General features: G+C 45.9%; 1 protein-coding gene across 3 annotated transcripts in view; it reads right to left on the reverse strand.

The window, feature by feature from the left end:
• Positions 1–20,332, reverse strand: part of TBK1 (TANK binding kinase 1) — a 3,544,425-nt gene that overhangs the window by 3,439,955 nt on the left and 84,138 nt on the right. The window lies entirely within an intron of this gene.

The following is a 20,332-nucleotide window of genomic DNA, read 5'->3' on the forward strand; positions in this document are numbered from 1 at the left end:
CAACTTGGATGGGATTTACTCATTCCACCCTGACTGAAAATTGTGCCATTCTGTGAACTTAAAACAAATGCAATATTTAATTTTTGAATGAACTTCGTGACATCACTCTGAAATTATTAGCTCAAAACTAGAGACAAAGCCAAAAATAACATATGGCAAAGGATCAGAATCTGAAAGAAATTTTAAATATTCTTCTTACTTATTTATTGACATTTGATTACTGGGAAAATCCGAATGGGTAGGTGCCCATTTTCAGGGGAGGCCCGAGAAGAAAAGTTAGAGTATTACAAAACATTTTAAGAACAATAATTTTACAGTCTAAGAATAAAACAAAAAAATATATATAGTTTAAATTATACCAAATTAGACACAATACGAAAACGATATAGCAATAACCCACACCTGGGTGTGGGTAATGCTGGATTTACCCAAGGTTGGTGTGGTTTGGTCACGAGGGCGAAGTCCGAGTGGCCAAACAAAGCCAACCGTGGGTAAATCCAGCATTACCCACACCCAGAAGTGGGTTATTGCTATTATACAATGACATTATTTAAAGAAAAAAATAATTACTTTTCTTAAATAATGGCATTGTATAATGCCTCCTTGTTGCCCTTCCGCAGCTGTCTGGTATTCTGCGACAGTTCTGATGTACTGCGCATGCGTATGCCTACATAGTACATCAGAGCTGTGGGCAAAAGCAACGGAGAAAGCAAGATCACTGTTGCTTTTTACAAACTGTTTCGCTATGTTAAATGGGTTTAACATAGCGACACAGCTTTAAAAAAAGCAACGGAGAATCTCTGACTGCGGGCAGGTAAGTTACCTGATCTCAATGAGACTGTAAACATTACATGTTTTCTTATGGCACAAAGACTTTAAATGCCAAATACTGTTTAAAGTTGTTAAAAGTAGTCATATTCTCTCATTTTACAGAAATATGTTTTCATTCTAGAACAATTACATTCAGAGCCGAGTCAACATTAGACCATTTCAAATAGAGAGCAACACTTCTGAGTGGTCAGTGCCCGTTTACATTGTTTGAACATGGTTTTATATACAATGCAACTAAGATGAACACAGGGAACAGACAAACATTTTATCGGTTAGGGATAATCGTGTGATTCATTTGGTACTTTCTTTAAACTTGATTTGTGTACTTGGTTTTAACTATGAGGAAGTTCTGTTGAATAAAAAGAATGAAAGTGCTCTGGCCTTTTGGGTTTTTAACAGAAGGTGTCAGAAATGTTACCACAGGGATAACGGTCTTGTTGTAGCTAAGCATTCAAAGCAACGTCACTTTTTGATTATTCAGCGTCGGCTCTTCCTATCATTGTGAAGCAGAATTCACCAAGCATTTGTTTGTTCAACTACTAATAGTGGTTAAAATTTGTGTCTAGAAATTCCTTCCAAACTTGCTTTTGTAGGATCATTCAAGGTTTGACTTTAATTCTACATTGCATTTTGTTGTTGTAGACCTAAAGACGGCATTCGAAGTAGAAGTTTGCTGCAACAAACTGTGTCAATGACTGTCATTACTACGTGACCATAGCCCTCAAGGATTTGACAGAAGACCACAAATTTTACAAGAAAAAGACCAAAACTATAAGGCAAAAGCAGGCAGTTAAGTGCTATGCTTATAAAATTTGCTTATGATACTGTTGTATGTATATGTACATGCAACACACGAGATGAAAAGTAAGACAATCCTGGCACCATGGAACAGAATGAAGCCCGGATTATGACCCAAGTGAACCATATATATAGGTATTGGAGGGATCATGCAAGGGAGGATGGACCTCAGAAGCTGATGCCAGCTCATACATCTTGAATGGAGAAACAGATGGCAAAGTCTGCAACAGTAATGATACCTACAGATGGGTGGACAATCACTGGTGGAAAAGTCTGAACAGGTTTACTCTTTTGTAGCGGTGCTTGTACTGCTGCTGAGTCAGAGGAAGTAGACATGTGGAACATGGAACTCTCCCCAGTCAGGCAGCCACTGCCAGTCTGCAGACCTCTTACTGGGACAGATTAAATGGGAATGGTGGGGACCTCCAAGGGACTAGCAACTGGCCTACTCCCTATTGGCAGACATTTGCCTGTCAGGGCAATGAATAGGTTGATAATTAGAAGTTATGTACCTACCATAACGTTCCATGTTACTTGTCTTCTCTCGCCTTCTTTCTTGCTGGATGGGATGGGTTCGGAGCCGATCCTCGGCTCCGACTCGGCACTTACTAAGCTCAAGAGTCACTTCCACCAGCTCGAGGCAGCCCCATATCCCATGATGCAAGGTGGTGATTATCCAGATCTCGTTTGGTAGCCAGAGGAAAAGAAATAACTACTATCTTCCCCCAAGGGAAGAAGAACAACTAACCTGAGAAAAACTGTAAGGGGAACCCAGGTAACTAAGTGCAGAGCTAACTGGTGTCCAAGGGAGAAATCTCCCAGAGAAGAAGATAGTTCAAGGTCTGTCCAGGCTAGGGGGACAGGAGGGAGGGACGCAAGAAAGAAGGCGAGAGAAGACAACTAACATGGAACGTTATGGTAGGTACAAAACTTCTAAATGTTAAGTTGTCAATCTCGCCTTCATTCTTGCTGGATGGGACCGCGTCCCTAGCACCTCTATCCTGGGTGGCTCAATGGAACAGACTCTTGAGAACTGTGGAACCAAAACTCCCCTGTCCCTGGAGGCCAAATCCAATTTGTAATGTGAGACGAAGGTATGAGGAGTGGCCCAAGTGGCTGCTGCACAAATAGTGTCTAAGGGTAGTCTAGCCTGAAAGGCTGTAGATGTGGCTAGGCTTCTGGTAGAATGTGCTTTTGGTGTTGAGATCAGCTGTTTGCCCCTAAGCTGATAAATGTAAGAAATAGTGGAAGACAGCCATCTGGATAAGGTCACCTTAGAAACAGGGAGACCTTTCTTATTTTCAGCATAAGAAAGAAAAAGCTGGTCAGACTTTCTATATTGCTTTGATCTGTACAAGTAATATCTGAGTTGGCGATGAACATCTAGGCAATGCAATTTTTGTTCCAGTATTTTTTCCCAATTATTCTGACAGGGCGGAAGATCAATAGATTGGTTTAAATTCGTCTTAAAAGCAACCTTGGGCAAAAAAGACGGATTAGTTCTTAAAGATACTCTATCCTTGTGGAAGACCAAGTAAGGGGGACGAACACAGAGAGCATGAAGTTCAGGCACCCTTCTAGCCGAAGTAATAGCAACTAGAAAGAGTGTCTTCCAAGAGAGAAATTTTAACAAGCATGTAGCAGCCGGTTCAAAAGGGGGAAGTATTAAAGATGCCAGCACTAAATTTAGATCCCACTGCAGTGGAGGATCCCTAACAGGGGGTTTAAGTAGGAAGATCCCTCTGAGAAAGGCTTTGCAAAGTTTGTGAGACATAATGTTCTGGTCTGCAAATCCGACATGAAAATTCGAGATTGCTGCCAGCTGGACTTTAACTGTGGAAGAAGAACCAGAGTGAAAAATTTCAGCTAGGAAGCCCAAAACTGACTGAATAGGGGCAGTAAAGGGATCTATGTTCTTAGACCTTGCCCAAAAGGAAAAACGTTGTCATTTGCTAGAGTAAATCCTTCTGGTAGAGGGCTTTAGAAAAGCTACTATGATATCCCTAATGGGATTAGAGATCATAGGAAGCCTGGCTAAGGAAGGAAGTGGAGCAACCAAGCAGTGAGGTTGAGGGAACGAATGGACCGGTGCAGTTGACCCGACTGGTGGGTCAGAAGATCTGGAACTGGGTCCAGATGCCATGGCTGCACTAAGAGAGGTCAATGAAGGAACGGGAACCAAATTTGTCGAGGCCAGTAAGAAGCAATGAGAATCAGCTTGGTTCTCAAGTCGGTAGCTTTCTGAAGCACTTGAGGAATCAACGGAAAAGTGGGAAAAGCATAAAGAAGTCCCCGGGGCCAATCCTTGGTTAGAGCGTCTCTGGGGGGATGGCCTGAAAGTGGAAAGAGAGAGAAGAAGTCTGGGCATTTGCTGTTTTGGGGTGTAGCAAAAAGGTCGCAGCAAGGAGGGCCCCACTTCTGAAAAATCTCTTCTGCCATAGATTGTTTGAGACCACTCGTGAGGCATGAGTATAGCTCTGCTCAACCTGTCAGCTATGATGTTGGTTTTCCCGGGGATATGCATTGCTATCAGAAACCGCTGAGAGGAGATCGCCCATTGCCAAAGTCCGAGAGCTTCTCGACACAGAGGATAGGACTTGGTCCCGCCCTGTTTGTTGATATACCATACTACGGACATGTTGCCCGTGTGAACTGTGATAGTTCCTAAAGGAAGAAAGTCATTGAGGGTTTGCAACGTTAAAAGCGCTGCTCTCATCTCTAGGACATTTATATGCAGGTGGTATTCGAACGGTTGCCACGTGCCATGGACCATCTTGCCCTGATAATGCCCCCCCCCACTCGATCAGGGAGGCATCCGAAGTGACTGCGGCTAACGGGGCTGGGGGGACAAATGGTCTGCCCTGATGGACTAGGGGGGGAAGAAATCCACCAGGATAGGTGGCTCTTGCAGGTCTGTGTGACAAGGATCTTGTGACACATGGGCAACTGCTGGAAGGACCTTTGGTTAAACAACATCCACTGTAGGAGACGCATGTAAAAGCGGGCCAGAGGAAGAAGTGTGATTGCAGCTGCCATTAGGCCTAACACTTTCAGGACCAACCTGGCTTGTACCTTTTTGCTGAATAGGATGATCCGAACATGATTTTGGATATCCAGGATTCTTTGATTTGTTAGATTTGCTGACATCCGCGTAGTGTCTAGATCTGCGCCTAAAAAGGTAATAGATTGGCAAGGCGATAAGGAAGACTTTTCAAAGTTGACAGAAATCCCTAACTGGCTGCAGAGACGTAATCCCTAACTGGCTGCAGAGACGTAGAGTGTAATCCCTGGCCTGGAGAAGTTGATGCCTGGTGGTGGCTGTGAGGAGCCAGTCGTCTAGGTACGGAAACACCTGGAATCCCTGACGTCTCAGGTGAGCCGTGACCGCTGCCATGCATTTGGTGAACACTCTGGGGGCTGTGGTGAGACCAAAGGGCAGGGCTCTGAATTGAAAATGACTGGTCCCCAGCCGAAAGCGGAGAAACCTTCTGGAGCGTCTGTGGATTGTTATGTGATAGTACGCATCCTGAAGGTCTATAGAGCACATCCAGTTGTCTTTGTCCAGAAAGGGCAAAATCGATTGAAGTGTGACCATCCGAAATCTCGTCTTTTTGACAGACTTGTCTGCTGAGGTCTAATATTGGTCTCCAGTCTCCCGTCTTTTTGGGGACCAAAAAGAACCTTGAGTAGATTCCGGATTCTAAAATGGCCTGCTGGAACTGGCTGGATGGCCCTTTTCTCAAGAAGTTTTGAAACCTCTAGCTTTGCAATTTCCTTTAGACCAGGTGGAACGTCTGGAAGGGATCCTTTTTGAGGGAAGGGGCTTTTCTCAAAAGGTATTCTGTAACCCTCGGATATGATCGACTGTACCCATTTGTCTTGAGAAAGGGAAAGCCAGGCTTCTGGGTACAGTGACAATCTCCCCCCCGACTGCCTCCAAGGGTGGGCAGTCGGGCAACACCTCAGGGATGCTGGAATGGCTTGTCAGAGAGAGGCTCTCTGCTGCCCTGGTTCTGCGGACCCCCTCTGCCCCTAGAGCGGCGTCTTATTACCCCCTCTGCCTCTGGGGGTAAACTGACCACGTGCGTCAGGCGTGACTCCTTGAGATTTTCGGAACCACATTTTCCCTCCCTTCTGACCTTTGGGGTAAGGTCTTGAAGGGGTGGAGAAACGGACTCCTACGGCAGAAAGAGTCTTGCCGTCTTGCTCGCACCTGGTCAAAGTGTCCTTCACCTGAGGTCCAAACAAAGTTGTCCCATCGAAGGGAGAGTTTGTGAAGGACGCCTTAAAGGGGTCTGCAAAATTTCAAAGTCGCATCCAGGACTGACGTCTGAGAGCCACTCCTGTGCCTGCAGCTCTACATGCTCCATCGGCTGCATAAGAAATGAGCCGCATGGAGGAGTTAATTATGGAATTTAGGATTCCCAGCTGAGAGGCAATCTTCTCTTGAGCCCCAGCAGCTGATGGATCCTGTACCACCTCACCCAATTCCTTGAGGATATCTCTTTGAAGTCTGGTGAAGTGACATAGATAATTCAGCGAACGCATAGCAAAGGTCGCTGAGGAAAACATCCGCTTACCATACCTGTCCATGGTCCTAGACTCCTTGTTAGGAGGATGGACTGGTACGGAAGGATCTGCAAGTTCCTTTTTGGTGGCGGCCGCCACCACCATGGCATCAACCGGGACACGTTTGGAGAGAAACTGTTTTTCAGTGGGGGCCGTGATAAATTTAGAAGGCCTCCTGGGGACTGGTTCCACAGAAACAGGAGATGCCCACGCCTTTCGAGCTATCACGTCCATGAGGGGGTCGAAAGGCGGAGACACCCAGGAGGTGGAGGGTTGAGATCCAAAAGCCTCCAGGTATACCGACTCATCCTCGGAGGGGTTAATGGAGGGCCAGTTCCCCCTCTGTGAGGAGTTCAAGAATGTCTGAAAAGGGGACATCCTCAGCGGGGGATCTTAGGGACCCCTCAGACTCTTCTAAGTTGGTATCTGATGTCGTAGACTCAGGGAGTCTAAATGCTTCCTCTTGCATGTCCTCTTATGCGGGGGTTCCCATGAAGGATCAGGAGAAACCTTGGAAGAGGAAGGTATTCCCAATGGGGAAACCTGGGATGATGGATCTCTGGGTCCGGGAGCAAGAGAGTGGAAAGAGATATCTACAGGCACTGAAGAGGGAGGAGCTAAAGGGACCGACTGTTGACTCAGCTCGGGGGCTAGTACACTCCTCAACACCTCGAAGGCTCCCCTCCCGGGGAGGACCGAGAGTTCCCGCTCCGAGGAAACAGGAATCCCCGGCCCCACCGAAAGGGAAGGCTCTGAAGCAGATGTCTGTGCCGAGCTCACCAAAGCCGAAGCTCCGAGGGGGAGAACGGGGTCGGACAAGGGTCCGATGCCACTCGCCCCCTCGGAACCAACAAGGGAAGCCCGATGACCGGATCCCTCCAAGGACGGTCTCAAGGAGGAGATAGGAGTCGAAGACAACGGAGCTGAAAGGAGTGGTATCGGCTCCGAAGCACCAACAGTCACAGTTCCAATAAGCTCCGGCTCCAAGCACTGAAGGAGAGTCGAAGGAGGAATTTCTGGAGGGTGTGGAATAGTGGTCATCTGCTGAGACGGGCTATGAAGCACCTGGGCTAGTGCCTGTGATTTCAGCAATCTACTCACCACTCTCTCCAAGTCATGGTCTGAGAGTCTGGAAGACCTTGAGGATCGGCTCAAATGGCTCTGCTCCGAAAGTAAGGGAGAGACTGGAGCCGAATGAATAGACTCCAGCGACGGAGATCTGGACCTCTTTCTCAACAGAGCCATCGAAGCCCAAGAACCTTCGGTTCCAGTTGGAGCCGACAGCTTTTCGGCTCCGAGCTGGGTCAGAGATGTGTCGGCTCCAGCCGGAGCAGACACAGGCATGGGAGCAAGAGTATCGGTGCCGATCCCGAATCTTCAGAGAAGGAAGGATTGGCTCCAGCCGGAGCCGATCTTGACTCCGAGGGAGTCGGAGCCAAGGCCGAAGGCTTGGACACTGAAGCCTGGTTCTTGGGAGGCTTTGAGGGCTTCCCCGAGCCAGACTTAGCCGGGGAGCTCTCAGGCTTTAATAAGCCCCTGAGAATAAGTTTATTTCTACGTTCCTGCAGGACTCTCTGGCTGAAGGAGTGGCAAATAGCACAGGAGTCCTGCAGGTGTAGAGGTCCCAGGCAATAAATACAAGAAGTGTGACAGTCTGTCAGAGACATCTTCTGACAGCACGAGTCACACTTCTTGAAGCCTGAGACCCTAGCCTCTTTAGACATGACTGAGTACCTACACACACACACTCAGTCCAAAAAATTAAACTAGTTTAACAAATCTAAGTACAGGGAAAAAACACAAAGACACACCCAAACAAACCCTGATAGAAAAAATATAGGAGGGGTAAAGACCTAAGGCCCGACTTGCAAAAAATATAAATAAAGGGAACGGGACACTAACAGGAATAGGGCTAAGTGAATCAAGAAGTTAACTAAGTAATATATATATAAATATAAAGTAATGGGGTGGACTAAAGTCTTAGAAAAAAAGTAGAGAAAAATTCACTTACCAGGAGCTGGTAAAAGGTTACCTCATGAGCGAAGTGGCAGACGAGATCTGGGTAATCACCGCCTTGCATCATGGGATATGGGGCTGCCTCGAGCTGGTGGAAGTGACTCTTGAGCTTAGCAAGTGCCGAGTCGGAGCAGAGGATCGGCTCCGAACCCATCCCATCCAGCAAGAATGAAGGCGAGATTGACAACTTAACATGCATACTTCAGACAGGAATGCATGGGCCATGCTCATTCAGTCCAGGAATGCATGCTTTCACTTCAAGAAATAAATGCACCTGGAAAGGACATTAAAAAATAAAAAAATTAAGGCAATCATGTAAAAGTGCTAAAGAAAACAATATATTCTTAAAATTTATTTCTCTTTTTTTTTATTTCGTTAACTGCATCAGCAAAAATTTAACTGGCCTTTGAAACAGTAAGGGTGTAAAACTGCACTTGCCTATGACAATGTTGTATTTAAATCTGCGTTGGAAGTTTACATTCTACAATAAGGACTGTAATAGGCACAATGAAGACAATAAAAACACCACAAGGATGAGAAAGGTGTCTTGCAAAACAGTACCAAACTTTCAAATATGCAAACCAAGGCACCCGGAGGCTTAGTGTACAAAGAAATCACTCCACATCGTGCAAGTAAACCAGTTTTATTCAAATACACAAATGCATTTGTGTATTTGAATAAATTGGGTTACTTGCATGATGTGGAGTGATTTTTGTACACTAAGCCTCCAGGTGCCTTGGTTTGCTTATTTGGAAGGATGCACAGTGAAAACTTACTACAGTGCCAATATTCAGCTCAGCTTAGTCTGCCTATAAGATGTAGATAGATGATTCAAGCTAAACATTACAAACTGTCATTTCTTACGAGTTATTTTGCCACAGAGAATACGGTAGTGTAAATTCTTACACTAACAGTAGAAGTCCTTTTCACTGTTGCAGTGTTGGCTCCCTCCCTCTACCTACCCCTTCTTCTTTCTCCTTCTGGATCGCATGCTTCTATATTACTGCTTGGACTGTTGTGCCTTCTGGGGCTTTTCAGTTCTGAGGAATGTATGCCCATACATCACCATTAGGACCTACACTGTGCATGAGGAGCATACATGTGACATACAACGTCTCTATTACAACCTAAGGCTTTGATATAATGGCCGGATATCTGTCTACCCTCGGCAGGGTACTCCTAATGTAAGGAATACTGCAAAGTGATACAGAAGGACATCTATCTTGCTACATCATTAGAAATAGTGGACTAAGTACACTTTGTAAACCAAAGTCCGCTGAACATGTGGGAGAAAGACAAATGTAAGTTTTATAAAACAAAACTGGAAACAGTCACACATCTTGTTGCTGGTTATGATACACTAATAGCAGAAGGACTGTACACGGAAAGGCATAATAATGTGTCAATACTGTTGCTTTGGGGATTGTGCAAACATTATAACACTGAAGTACCTGAAAAACACTGCAAACATGAACCACAAAGCATCATAGTTTGCATCACCTGGGATCATCCATTACCAAAAGTTCAAAAAATAGAGGAGACAAAAATAGATATTAGTAGTCCATGAAAAGCTACACCCAGCGACTACAGTGTCTTACGTACGGAGAGACAAAGTCATAAAATACCAGGACTTGCAGGCAGAAACAAGGGCAATGTGGAAGAAATGCACAGACAGTTCCACTAGTAGTAGGAACAACGGGTCTTAAGAATTTAAATTCATACTTAAGATATGTTACCAATGCATGTAACTCTGTACGAATTGCAGGATTCATTACAGGGCACATTGCAGGTGCTGTGAAGAGCACTTCTGGTAACAACAAAGATTGAAACAATACTAATTTCATGAACTTTAATCATAATTTGACTTAGGAATGGGATCCATTCCCTTCATAGTATTAGAACCTCAAAAGATTTGGAGAAATTAAAAAAAAGTAGAAAGATGAAAACATTATCAACACTCCAGATCAAGTTCAAAGTAAAGTACACAATACTGTCAAGGAAAAATGTCACCATCAGGTTTGTCTTCTGCCGTCATACAAATCTGACTAGTCAAAATGGACAGAGGGCCTGTGACATCAAAAAATACAGGAGGGGCACTACATCACCAGTGGCTACAAGTAATGTGCTTTACAGTGCACAAAGTTCAATGCGATGCAGTAGACCATAGTCGGCATAGTTTAGAAGAAGTAAGAGCCAGGATCCAAAGTTAAGGTTTGCACAGCTGTGCAATGATAAATTTCTAGAAGGTTACTGTGCAAACAGCTGTGCAGCTAATCAAACCTACATGAGGCAGTGAAAAAAACTGACATACCAAGCAAAGGACCACAAATAAAACAGAGAAGCAGGATAATAGGTGTTAAGCTGCCCTATGACAGAAGAATCACTACAGTAGGGCATGCTAATGACATGACAGAAACTACAACTAAGGTAAGACACAGCAGAACCGTAATGGAATGCTGCATAGCTGCATTTAGCTGCCTTTCAGCATAAGAAGTGCAGCACACAACCAATACATCTGTCAATGTGAGTGCGCATGGTCAGGACAAAAAAGAAGGAAATGGGTGAACTGCAAACAGAAGGAAACACAGTGGGTAACCTTTTGGATTTTTGTTGTGAAAGCTTTTTTTTTTTTTTTTTTTTTTTTTAAACTAAGGAAGAGTAGATTAAGATGACAGTGACGGGTGGCCTTTGATAAGGTAGAGGAAAAAGGATAGGCAGCAAGAGCACACTAGCACAACAGAGCAGGCAGACAAACAGGGGCTGTATATACACAAAAGATTTGGAGGAGAGAGGATGGACACAGAGTGGGTGGAATACTAAGAGGCGCAGTTGAATAATGAGCAAGGAATGAAGAATGACGCATAAAAGGAAAACACCAGGCTTGAGAAAGGGTGGGGTCTTCTCACAACTATGCCAGCCCAAAAGGCAATAAACCTAAGCATTACTCATTTGGGTAGCCAAGATTAAGGGCCAGTTTCTCTCCTGGAGACCTGATGAGTGATGCCTACCAGTCCCACAACTCCACCATTAATGCCAGAAGGCATTCCACTTTAACACACCTCTGCATCCACCATCTTCACAACTGATGTCAGAAGACCACTGGTGATGCCTCCAGTTCACTTTCAAAAGGGAAGCCTTCACCTCCCTTGTCAGAATCAGACAGTGGCCACAAGTGACCCTATCAGGTCGCTTTCAGCAGGGAAACCATCATCTTCCTGACAGGCAGAATGATAATCACTGGTGACCCAGCACCAAAGGCAGTATCCAGTGAGAATGGTGGTGACTGTAGCCATATCTCCTCCTCTTCCATAACTGGAACTGCAAGAAGACACAATGGGAAAAAAAAATAATCACATATATGCTGCAAGTAGATTCACAGCTGCCCAGTGCAGTGGCACAGGCATCGTACATACCCTTCTGCCAGGACAGCTGCTCAACCTTCTGCAGCATCCCACCAAGTTCAGCGTCTGTTCATCATCTAGTGGAAAACAAGTATGTATTTTTAATTATACTCTTATATAATTACTAGAAAGGCTTACCCAGACTCTGCTACACTTTGCTGTGAAGGAAAGGTTAGTTTGCTTTTTATTTGTTGTATTTTATATTACTTTATTGTCTTTTTATATTTTGAATACTGTGATTTGTTTTCTTTACCTTGTGTTTTACTTGTATTCTGCTTTTAACTGCATACTAAAACGCCAAAAGAGACCACAGCTCTGTCTCGTCAGTCAGACAGAAATTAGAACGGATCAATTAAGGACTCGTACAGAAGATAGAAGAGGTCACTTAAGGTTAATTATTTGTGAACTGAGGGGGTGGAGCTAGGAACTAAACCTTCTATTTAAGGGGTAAAATAAAACATTTCAGAACTTTACTAGAAAGGCTCACCGAGACTCTGCTACACTTTGCTGTGAAAGAAAGGTTAGTCAGCCTTTTAGTTGTTGCATTTTGTATTACTTTATTGCCTTTTATATTTTGAATACTGTGATTTCTTTTCTTTACCTTGTGTTTTACTTGTGTTATGCTTTTTACTGAATATTAAAACTTCAAAAGAGACCACAGCTCGGTCTTTTGTGAGTCAGGCAGAAACCCTCCCACCCGCTTACTGTTGTGTTCTTAAATATCACTGTCTTTCTAGCTGCTTGCCTCTTATGTTAATTTGACCATATATCTCATTTCCTTTCTGCTTTCACTGGCTTGTGTAAGCACAAAATTAGCTTTTTGTGAAATCACTCCCCTTCAACTATTTACATTTATTGGCCATCCTATTGTATTCCACAGTACCTGAATACAAACGTGACCACCTCCTTTCAATCTTGCCGTTTTAAAAATAGTGACTCTCCACTAAAACTTAATGTTTCAGACAGGTAAAAATAGAAGTTATGTTCTTGCCATAACGTTCCATGCTAGTTGTCTTCTTCTCGCCTTCTTCTTGCTGGATGGGTTCGGAGCCGACCTCGGCTCCGACTCGGCCACTCTAAAAGCTCGAGAGTTGGTTCCACCGGCTCGAGGCTCCCCTTATATCCCATAATGCTAGGCGTGAGTTACCTCAGATCTCGTTTGTAAGCTAACCCCAGCTTATAATAATATCAGAATAACTATAAACAAAGTCCACCTCTAAAACCAGGGAGAAAAAAGGGGTGACCTATATCCTCATCCAGGAATATGCACAACAGCATATGCCTAAAAAAGAGGTGGTAGAAAGAGAGGTCACAATCACAACTCCTCTAGGTCTGCCCAGGCCAGGGGGAAGGAGGGTGGGACGCAAGAAGAAGGCGAGAAGACAACTAACATGGAACGTTATGGTAAGAACATAACTTCTATATGTTAAGTTGTCTCTCTCGCCTTCATTCTTGCTGGATGGGACCGCGTCCCTAGCACTTTGTCCCGGGTGGCCTAACGGAACAGACTCCTGAGAACAGTGGAACCAAAGTTAGCTCTATGCCTAGAAGCTAAATCCAACTTATGAGAAATGAAAGCGTGAGGAGTAGCCCAAGTAGCCGCTGCACAAATGGTGTCAATAGGCAGTCTGTCTTGGAAGGCTAAGGAAGTAGCCAAGGCTCTGGTGGAATGGGCCTTAGGTTTATTAGGCATCTTTTGGTGTCTAATTTCATAAACAAGGGAAATCAGAGATGTTATCCATTTAGATAATGATACCTTTGAAACTGAAAGTCCCTTTCTGCCTTCTGCATAGGAGACAAACAGCTGGTCAGATTTTCTGAATTGTTTTGTTCTATCCAGATAGTACCTCAACTGACGATGAACATCTAGCCAGTGTAGTTTTTGTTCAGAGCTATTGGAATATTCTGGAAAAAAAGACAGGGAGGTCAATGCTTTGATTTAGGTTAGATGTCGAGACTACCTTAGGCAAAAAGGACGGGTTGGTTCGTAAGGAAACCCTGTCCTTATGGAACAATAGATAAGGAGGCCGACAGCTGAGTGCATGAAGTTCTGAAACTCTTCTAGCTGAAGTAATAGCTACCAGAAAGAGAGTCTTCCATGATAGCAATTTTAAAGAACAGGAGGCTGCAGATTCGAAAGGGGGAAGAATCAAAGATGTAAGAACTAAATTTAGGTCCCAAGGAGAAGGAGGATTTCTTATAGGAGGTCTGAGAAGAAAAACTCCTTTTAAGAAGGCTTTGCAAAGCTTGTGGGACATTAAGGCAGACTCAGAAATACCCACATGAAAATTAGAAATAGCTGCCAATTGAACTTTAAGAGTAGAAGGAGATGAACCTGCATGGAAGAGTTCAGCTAGAAAATCCAGGACTATTTGGATGGAAGCAGTGAAAGGATCAATGTCCCTTCCTTGAGCCCAATATGTGAAGCGTTTCCACTTACTCAAATAAATCTTCCGAGTGGAAGTTTTATGGGAAGCTATCAAAATATCTCGAACAGAGTGAGATAATTGAGGAAGCCTGGCTAAGGTTGGAAGTGGAGGAACCAAGCAGTGAGGTTCAGAGAGGGGAGGGAGCGATGAAACTGACCCGACTGATGGATCAAAAGATCTGGAACTAGGTCCAGATGCCAAGGTCGCTCCAATAGAAATTGATGTAGAAAGGGGAACCACACCTGTCGAGGCCAGTAAGGAGCAATGAGGATCAACGAGGCCTTCTGAGCGATAGCTTTCTGTATCACTTGAGAGATTAGTGGGAAGGGAGGAAATGCATACAGAAGTCCCCGGGGCCGAACTTGGACTAGAGCGTCTCTGCTGGGTTGGCCTGGTAATGGGAATAGTGAGAAATAATCTCTGCACTTGCTGTTTTGGGGAGTAGCAAAAAGGTCGCAGCAAGGCTGACCCCACTTGAGAAAAATTTCTCTCACAACAGAGTCTTTCAGAGACCACTCGTGAGGCATGAGGATAGCTCTGCTCAACTTGTCCGCGATTTGATTGGACTTCCCGGGGATGTGCGTTGCTATCAGAAACCGCTGAGAAGAAATCGCCCATTGCCACAGTCTGAGTGCTTCTAGACACAGGGGGTAGGACCTGGTTCCGCCTTGTTTGTTGATATACCACACTACAGACATGTTGTCTGTCTGGATTGCAATAGTTCCCAAGGGAAGAGAGTCTTGAAGGGCTTGCAACGCTAAAAGCACTGCTCTCATCTCCAGAACATTTATGTGCAAGTGGCATTCGTCTGGTTGCCATGTGCCCTGGACAGTCCTGCCCTGACAATGCCCCCCCCACCCGATCAGGGAGGCATCCATTGTCAGAGTAGCAACCGGAGGGGGAGGAACAAACGGTCTTCCCAACAAGAGCTGAGGGGAAGACCTCCACCACAGAAGATGATTCCTGCATGCCTGCGTAATCATAATGGTGTGGGACATCGGAAGTTGCTGGTAAGACCATTGTGCAAAGAGCATCCACTGAAGGATTCTCATGTGGAATCTGGCTAATGGAAGCAGAGGTATGGCAGCCGCCATAATTCCCAACACTTTCAGAACTAACCTGGCCTTGATTCTGTTGTTGTTGAAGAGGAGTGAGACCAGTTTGTGTACGTCTGTTATTCTCTGATCTGTTAGTCTCGCAGACATGTTGACTGTGTCTAGATTTGCGCCTATGAAGGTAATAGTACGACAAGGCGACAAAACAGACTTTTCGCAATTTATTGAAATGCCTAACTTTTGACAAATGCGAAAGGTGTAATCCCTGGCCATTAGAAGAGAATGCTTGGTGGGAGCTGTGAGGAGCCAGTCGTCCAAATATGGAAACACCTGGAATCCTTGTCGTCTCAGGTGAGAAGCTACCACTGCCATGCATTTGGTAAACACCGGGGCAGTGGTGAGACCAAAGGGCAGGGCCCTGAATTGAAAATGACTGGTTCCCAGCCTGAAGCGGAGGAATCTTCTGGAGCGTCTGTTCATCTTTATGTGATAGTACGCATCCTGAAGGTCTATAGAGCACATCCAGTTTCCTTTTCCCAATAGGGGAAGAATGGACTGCAGCGTGACCATCCGAAATCTTGTTTTCTTGACTGACTTGTTCAAGATACTGAGATCCAAAATTGGTCTCCAGTCCCCTGTTTTCTTTGGAACTAAAAAGAACCTTGAGTAGATTCCGGATCCTTGCTGGTCTGCTGGAACTGGCTGAATTGCTCTTTTTGCAAGCAGCTTTGAAATTTCCAAGGCCGCTAGATCCCTTTGAGCGGGTGGAACATCTGGAAGGGATTTTGATTGGTTTGGAATGCGAAGGAAGGGAATGGAATAGCCTTCGGAAATGATGGACTGTACCCATTTGTCTTGAGTCAGGGATAGCCAGGCTTCTGGGTACAGTGACAATCTTCCCCCGACTGCCTCCGAAGGTGGGCAGTCGGGCAACATCTCGGGGATGCTGAAAGGGCTTATCAGAGAAAGCTTCCCGATTGCCCTGGTTCTGCGGACCCCCCCTGCCCCTAGGGCGACGTCTACCATTGTTATTCCCGCCTCTGCCTCTGGCGGGAAAACAACTCTGTGCGTCAGGCGAAGACCCTTGAGATTGTTTACGGAACCACATTTTCCCACTTTTCTGACCTTTGGGGTAAGGCCTAGAAGGAGTAGAAAAACGGACTCCGACGGCAGAAAGAGTCTTGCCATCAGTCTCGCACCTAGTCAAGGTTTCTTTCACTTGAGGACCAAAAAGAGATGATCCATCGAAAGGGGAATTAGTGAAAGACGTCTTGAAGGGGTCCGCAAAGTTGCATAGCCACATCCAGGCATGCCTACGTAAGGCCACACCTGTCCCTGCGGCCCTGCTCGCTCCATCAGCCGCATAAGAGAGGAGGCGCATGGAGGAGTTGGCTATGGAGTTCAGGGTAGCCAGCTGAGAGTTCATCTTGTCTTGAAAACCCGCAGCCGTAGGATCCTTCAACATGTCACTCGCTTCCTTGATCAAGTCCCTTTGAAGAAGAGTGAAATGGCATAGGTAGTTCAGCGAACGCATTGCAAATGTCGCTGACGAGAACATCCGCTTCCCGTACCTGTCCATGGACCTAGATTCCTTGTTAGGTGGATGGACAGGCACTGAAGGATCAGCTAGTTCCTTCTTAGTGGCAGCAGCAACCACCATAGCATCCACAGAAACTCCTTTTGTCAAGAACTGTTTGTCTGCTGGTGCCGTTATGAATTTAGAGGGTCTCCTGGGAGTGGGGTCCACTGAATCAGGAGCCGTCCATGCCTTTTTAGCTACCACCTGCATGAGGGGGTCAAAGGGAGAAGACACCCAGGAGGTGGAAGGGCGAGAGCCAAACGCCTCAAGGTACACAGATTCATCCTCCGAAGGGTTGAGGGCTGGCCAATTTCCCCTCTGTTTGAGGATTTCTAGAATGTCTGCAAAAGAGACATCTTCAGAAGGGGAATGGGGGGAACCCTCGGAATCCTCTAAATCTGTGTCAGAGGTGACGGACTCAGGTGAGTCAATGTGTTTCCTCTTACACTTTCTCTTCCGAGGGGGCTCTTCTGCCAAATCAGGAGAGGTCTCGGAAGAGGATGAGATCCCCACAGGGGGTTCCTGAGGAGCTGGCTCTCTGCGGTCCGGGATGAGGGAGTGAGTCGACTTGACCTGAGGCACCGAAGAGGGGGGGGGCGGACGGAGCCGACTGTGGTGTAGAACCAGGTTCTAACACACTCCGCATGACCTCGAACGCACCCCTGTCAGGCAGAGCCAGAGGTCCCCGCCCGAAGCTAAAACCTCCTCGGCACCGACAGTGATGGCTCCGAGGCCGATGTCGGAGCCGAACTCACCAGCGCCGAAGCCCCGAGAGGGAGAGCGGGGTCGGACAATGGTCCGATGCCACTCACCCCCTCGGAGCCGACGATGGAAGTCCGGCGCCGAGATTCTTCTAAGGAAGAAATCGGAGCCGACGACGGAGCCGAAGACAATTGTATCGGCTCCGACGCTACCACAGTCTCGGTTCCAACACGACCCGGCTCCGAGCTCAACGGAGTCGGAGGAGGAAGATATTGTTGGACAGGGGCAGGCATAGACTGATGAGTCGGGCTCTGAAGCATCTGGGCCAGTGCCTCGGACTTAAGTAGTCGACTCACTACCCTCTGAAGGTCATGATCCGATAGTCTCGATGACCTAGAGGAGTGAGATCTATGGCTCCGTTCAGACAGCAGGGGAGATCCTGGAGCCGAATGAACGGAGCCAAGAGATGGAGACCTAGACCTCTTCCTAGATGTCGGCTCCGAAGGTCCGGTCGAGCCGACAAGGGAATTTCTAATACCTTGGCTCCAGCCGGAGCCGAGGGAACTACAGAAACTGTAGACTCATCGGCTCCAGCCGGGGCCGATGTAGACACAGGCTTAGTAGCCTTAGGTCTCGGCTCAGAAGCTGGAGCCGAAGACCTAGAAGCCTTAGAAGGCTTCCCAGGAACAGGGAGGGAATCCTCAGGCTTAAGTAGACCCCTAAGGATCAATTTATTCTTTCTTTCCTGCAGGACCCTGGGACTGAAGCCATGGCATACAGCACAGGAGTCCTGCAGGTGCAAAGGCCCCAGGCAGTAGACACAAGAAGAAGTGTGACCGTCTGTCAGAGACATTTTCTGACAGCACGCATCACACTTCTTGAAGCCTGAGACCTTTGTGTCTTTAGACATTTTTTAAACAAGAAGTGTAATCACACACACACACTCTCAAACACACTGATTACACCTTATGTATTTATAAAACTCAAAAATTAAAATAACTATCAAAGGGTTTTAATTAAAAAACTAACACACACACCACTAGGGAATGGAAGAAAAAGGCCAGTAGGCCCGAGGGAGAACTTTTAAGTTCTTAAGGGAAGAAAAAAGGATTTCTGTGAAAAAAGGGCTAGAAATCCACTAAACTAAGGGAAAAGTAGTTAAACCTAAAAATAAAGGGGTTTAAGAATCCTAAGTTACTGAAAACTTACTTACCAAGAAGCCGGTAGAAAACCAACACCTTGATCGCTTCAGCGGCAAATGAGATCTGAGGTAACTCACGCCTAGCATTATGGGATATAAGGGGAGCCTCGAGCCGGTGGAACCAACTCTCGAGCTTTAAGAGTGGCCGAGTCGGAGCCGAGGTCGGCTCCGAACCCATCCAGCAAGAATGAAGGCGAGAGAGACAACTTAACATCATAAGTTACGTACTTTCACATCTAACTTATCTAGTGCACACTGCAGTGTTTAGGATAAACCATGTTTTTCCATCTTGCCTTTAAACATCCCTGTGACTAGCACTTACTCCAATACCTGCTGGAAAGCACTAGGAAGCCTTAAACTGATCCAAGCACTCAACTCTCCTTGTTAATAAGGAGAAATTAACCGTAGGCACTAAAAACAGCCTATAATTGCAAACTACCTTGCTAAGGTAAGGGAAAGCAGCTCCTGTACTTTACAAAAACAGGCATGTCCAAGGGTCAGCTTCCACTGATTTTGCCTGTCCATGTGGTGAATCTGGGCCTACTGGGGCAATGCAGCAATTGCCTCATGTACATAGACAACCCTCTCCTCCTAGGGTGGGAGGATGGCATAATGGTTAAGGTGCTTACCTTGGAGACACAAGGTGCAGGGTTTGATTCTCACATAGGATAATTGGCTAAGCTTAAAATGGCCCACAAGGGCAGTTAGCCTAGTACTAATCTATGAATGTATGAACCACCCAACACTACAACCTGTGAGAGATGCACTTACATAGCCAAACTGGAAGCAAAGCTCTCTCCACCCAAGATTGTGCTAGACAGTCAAGAGGAGAAGGTTAACACCTGCACTATACCTCAAGCAACACATAGCCCTTCTAAACCCACACATGACATTAAATCCATATATGTGGAGGCCCTTAACTGTAACCTCCCAAGCAACAAGGACCTCCGAAGCTGAAACACAAACACCAATCACAAAGTGTCACATAGCTCCCAGCACCAGTGCGCCACCCAGCAACAGCCCCTAAGGCAAGACAATGTACCTAACACTTTAGTCATAGGTGACTCTATAGTCCGGCACACTGATGTCCCTCTCACCAGGTTGAATATGGAGAAAATTACAGTCAGCTGCCTGTCGGGTGCCAGGATCCGCCACATAACGCATGCACTCAAGTCACTCCACAAGTACAAATATGACTTGTCAAATGTCCATGTTCAAATGAATGACTTGAAAAGTACCTCCCTGGACTACATGAAGAGACATGGAAGAGCTCTCAGATCATGTGGCCCAGGAAGGCATGACCCTAGCCCCAAGTAGCATCCTGCCTTCACCCAGAATGATACAATATAAGGACAAAATGATAGACTTCAACAATTGGCTAAGCTTCTGGTGTCAAAGGGGATCCAATATCCGTCTGCCTGGGATGACATGATCGACAGACCACGATGCTTTGCCAGAGATGGGCTGCACCTGCTGCCCCTGGGATTCAGGTTACTGACTAAGGCTCTTGCCACCCCTATAGTGCCTTTTTTTAGGCAAAGTTCAAAGGACAAAACCGCCACTGTAACAGGTACAAGCATGCAAAATCTGAAGGTAATGTTACTCAATGCTAGAAGTCTAAACCTCAAAATGCCCTCTCTCTCAAGGCACTCCTAAAAATGGAGAACATCAGTATCTGTAGTAACGGAGACCTGGCTTAAGGCTCCAAGGAGTACCCCTGCAATACCAGGCTACAACTCTTACCACAGTTT

This window comes from Protopterus annectens, chromosome 11.part0 (genome assembly GCF_019279795.1).
Source record: "Protopterus annectens isolate FY-2018-M chromosome 11.part0, PAN1.0, whole genome shotgun sequence".
NCBI lineage: Eukaryota > Metazoa > Chordata > Ceratodontiformes > Protopteridae > Protopterus > Protopterus annectens.